This window comes from Eubalaena glacialis, chromosome 1, assembly GCF_028564815.1.
Source record: "Eubalaena glacialis isolate mEubGla1 chromosome 1, mEubGla1.1.hap2.+ XY, whole genome shotgun sequence".
Taxonomy (NCBI): domain Eukaryota; kingdom Metazoa; phylum Chordata; class Mammalia; order Artiodactyla; family Balaenidae; genus Eubalaena; species Eubalaena glacialis.
In genome coordinates, this window is record NC_083716.1 from 41,995,724 (window position 1) to 42,000,311 (window position 4,588).

Here is a 4,588-nt window from a genome sequence, read left to right on the forward strand (position 1 = left end):
TTAAGTACAGCTTAAATGCCATCTCCTTAATGAAATACTCCAGCTGGAAGTTATCACTCCTTTCCTTGAACTGAACTAAATTTTATCTTCATGATTCCTGTGGCATTCATTTCATCTATTTTATGTCACAGTGATTTTCACCAATCTTTCTCTACCCTATTTGAACTTAAGATTTAGAGTCAGAACTATGACTTGAGCTTTCTTTACCCCTTAGTATTAAATAAAGTGCTTTTCATGGAGTAGAGAATTAACACTTATTTTTAAAATGAACATTTTATATGAAATTGACCAATTATGATTAAATTCACCCATTGACCAAATTTCTACAAAACAGACTTGGTGGAAATAGCCTTAAGTGCTTATGGTTTAAAGGAAATACTATTTTCTGGCTTATGTTTGAACTTGTAGTTGAGGATCCTATTGCTACTCTTAGTTCAAAATCCATCAGGAACTAAAATGAACTTTTGGAAGCTTTTGAAGGAAGAAATTTTCTCTCTGGCCCTTTTTAGACATGCTTCTTAAGGCTAAGTATAGCACTTAATACTTTTAGAAAAGAGAACAAAGGGACTAGAACTCCTGGGGAAATGTCCAGGGAATTGTTCAACAGTCCTCTCTCTTTCCCTTGTCTCAGTCACATCTATGAATGGCAGTCCCTTTCCTTAAAACTGAGGGAAAGAGGCCTGAGGCAGAAGGTACCACCTACTTCCACCGGAGTAAGAAGAGCTGACCTCTCCTTATATAGGGAAGCCCATATAAGAAGGGTAAACTAAAGGCTGACCTTTCCAAGGAGGAGTATATCTGGCTCTGATATATGGAAAGAGAACCTTTTTAAACTTATGCTTTTTCTAAAAAAACTTCTATTTTTTTTGGTATAAAATGGCCAAACACAAAATAGATCTCATTTAACACCCATAATAAACATACTATGAGGTAAGAATTATTTTCATCATTTTATAAATGAAAACTTTGACAACTAGGAATTATTAGTTAGTAGTAATAGTTATAGTTAGTGTCTTTATTATTATTATTATCCAAGTGCTCATATGCTCATAGCAGTCACCATTCACTATCACAGCAAGTGTGTAATTTATAGTGCAAACTGGGAAACTTTTGAGAATAAAGCCTTTATTAATAATTATGCCAAGACCTCAGGCATAAACTAAGAATTTCTTGGGTGAATCAAAACAAGTATCCCTCACATAGCTAAAAATGTGACTCAAAAGTAGTTTCTTAATCACCATACAAGTTTGGATTATCCACCCTTCTATTTATACCTCTAAACTTAGTATATTTTATAATGTTCTAGTCTAATAAAGCAAACCAATAGTTTTCTTGTTGTGCACCCTGAGTAAGAAGTTATTTTGTATTTTATTATTCAGGGAAGTGAATGACTGAGTAATATTTTTCCACTGTCAAATTCAGCTGTCACAAGAGATAGGTGTAGGAACCTCCAAATACCATGCTTTTTCCAGGAATCCTTCCTATCTTGTTTGAAAGATCTTTGAAGTTATTCTATATGTGCTAGGATTTTCATTGTTTCTGGAAAAAAAAAATTACAAATTTTGAAACTCAAGGAAGGGGCTGTAGAATGGAGGGTATAAAGTAGGGATGGAGAGGACTAGCAAGCAGGCTCTGGTGAATGATGGTTGTAATTAAAGGCTTTTTGAAAATGATGATCACGTAGAATGTTTATTAACAGTGTGTTTTTATTAACAGTGGGTTTTTTCCTGCAAAAAAAAAATCTCCACAGGGCAAAGGATAGGTTGAGCAGGACAACACTGCAATTCTAATACTACTGGGGAGTCAGAGTTTCCTGGGGCACGTTTCCATCGCTGATAGCAACATATGTCTCAGGTTTGGGCCGTTTCCCTTCTTAAGTGAAGTTGGAAGTGGCTGTGTGTTTTACAAACTTCTTACTGATTTGCTTACCCACCAAGGAATTTGATTCTTCTCTTAAGTCTGTGTGTTCACTACTATAATTAGCTATACTGTGAATTAGACAAACCATCCTTTAAAAATATTTCAATAAATTTCTATTTAATTGGAATAACATTAAATAATTCATATATGGTCCACAAGTTCTTGCGTAATCTGGTCTCTGCCTATCATTTTAGCCTTAGAATACAAGGAATCCTAGCTACATTCCCCTAGCAGACAAGGTTCAAAGTCCTTGAGCTAGGTAACCTCACACAATGTTGTCTTCTCTGCCCAAAGTGTTCCAACTCACCCTACTGCTCACTCATGCACACACCCACACACACACTTTACAAGCTAATTTCTTCCCAATTTTAGGTGCCTACTCTTATGTATAAATCTAAACTTGGTTTTCCTCTTGTATTCTCCCATAGTAAGCAGTTTGTTTCCTTCAGAGTACTTGTTTTTTGTTACTACTCACTTGTATGAGTATTAGTTTAATTTCTCTCCCTCTTTAAAATTTAAGTTCCCTAAGCATAGAGGCTGTATCTGTCTTGCTTACTTCTTTGTATTCTTTGACTGGCACATAGGTGGTATATAGTATACAGTCAGCCAATATTGGAGGAAATACACGTCTTCATAGGTTATAGTAGGTATAAATGATAATATGCCCATCGTTTCAATTAATATGATGTCTCCATTAGAAAATACATCCCTCTCATTTTTATTTAGAATTGATAATTGTAGCAGCTACTAAAAAAATTAATAATTTTATTCACGGTCAAACTTTGTCATTACAGTTAGCTTTTACCTTTCTCACCTATTTTCTCCAGGTTACTGGCATCAGGATTATGACCAAATGAGTCACTTTTTAGATTCCTATATTTATACAAGTATAGTTTTTTACTGCTTTCTTATCCACATCTCAGTTAGATTCCCTCCACAAGCCTGGATACAGTTGGAAACCTTAAGAACACTTTAGTATACTGAACTCATGCCCTATCAGCTCCTGGCTTTTTCCACCCACATCGCAATTTGCCCCACTTCTACAATGTTAAGTATTAAATGTTAGATACTTAGACTATCTTGACTAGAACATGCTTTTTAAAACAATTATAATACATATTATATAATTATAATAGCAGTTTTAGGGAATAAGTGGAATCTGAATTTTGTTTGGATTTCATTTACGTGTTCTCTCTATCCTGCTTAAATTCTTCCTTTGTTACCAATACTCTACTTCTCTGGAGTTTGAAGTTGTCGATTTTTAAAAATATTAAACAGCATATAGTGGTATAAATCATAAATTGGGAGAAGGCAGGAGATATGGGTTCTGGTTTCCTTCTCTCCACTTATTGATAATTAAGTGCTTCACTTGATCTTTACGGACTTCTCTTATATCATCTGCAAAATGTTATATAACTTGCCTTAAACTAGAGATGGAGAACAGGGTGTGTCTTGTGGTGTCTTGTGGGGCCTCCAGCTCTAGAATCTATAATCCTAGCTGAAGACAGAGATTACTTTCAGGAAATTGGAATATATGATGCTGGAATGGATATTTGGGGAGGAGGAAACCTAGAAATTTCCTTTAGGATTTGGCAGTGTGGAGGAACTTTGGAGAATGTTACTTGCTCACATGTTGGACATGTGTTTTGGAAAGCTACACCCTACACGTTTCCAGGAGGCACAGGGCAGATTATCAATAAAAATAAACAGAGGGCTTGTAGAAGTGTGGATGGATGAGTTCAAGAATTTCTTCTATATAATTTCTCCAGTAGATTATGGAGATATGTCATCAAGACTTGGTCTAAGACACACACTCCAATGCAGACCTTTCTCTTGGTACCTAGAGAATATTTATCCTGATTCTCAGATTCCACATCACTGTTTCTCTTTGGGAGAGATACGAAATGTGGAAACAAATCAGTGTCTAGATAACATGGCTAGAAGAGAGAATGAAAAAGTTGGAATTTTTAACTGTCACGGTATGGGAGGTAATCAGGTTTTCTCTTACACTGCGAACAAAGAAATTAGAACAGATGACCTTTGCTCAGGTGTCTCCAAACTTAATGGCCCAGTCACGATGCTCAAATGCTACCACCTAAAAGGCAACCAACTTTGGGAGTATGACCTGGTGAAATTAACCCTGTAGCATGTGAACAGTAATCAGTGCCTGGATAAAGTCACAGAAGAGGACAGCCAGGTGCCCAGCATTAGAGGCTGCAATGGAAGCCGGTCCCAGCAGTGGCTTCTTCAAAATGTCACCCTCCCAGAAATATTCTGAGACCAAATTTACAAAACAAGAAAAATATAAGGATTGACTGGGCTACCTCAGCATACATTTCTGCCACATTCTTAAGCAGCAAAAAAGGAAAAGTGCTTTCCTCCTGCATGATATAAGGTTTATCAACCATTAAAACTTAGACTGCTCTCAGTTTCACTAGCTGTGAACCGGCCTTCCTGTCCAAGGACTTGGAACTACGTAGTAGCGAGACTGTGCACACTGATGTTTACAAGATTGAAAGAGTCTTTCATCAAGAGTCATTGTAAAGAATATTCAGACTGAAACGATCTACAAAATGTGCTTTCCAGAGAGCTGCACCTTTTATGGTTTGCTTGCACATCAGTAATTTCTGCTGAATGTGCTGTTATAATGAAGAGATGTCCAAGATTT

The 4,588-nt window shown here is 36.3% G+C and overlaps 1 pseudogene; it reads left to right on the forward strand.

Moving 5' to 3' along the window:
* Positions 1-1,608: 1,608 nt before the first annotated feature.
* On the forward strand, positions 1,609-4,198 carry LOC133091107 (polypeptide N-acetylgalactosaminyltransferase 1-like; annotated as a pseudogene).
* Positions 4,199-4,588: the final 390 nt, after the last annotated feature.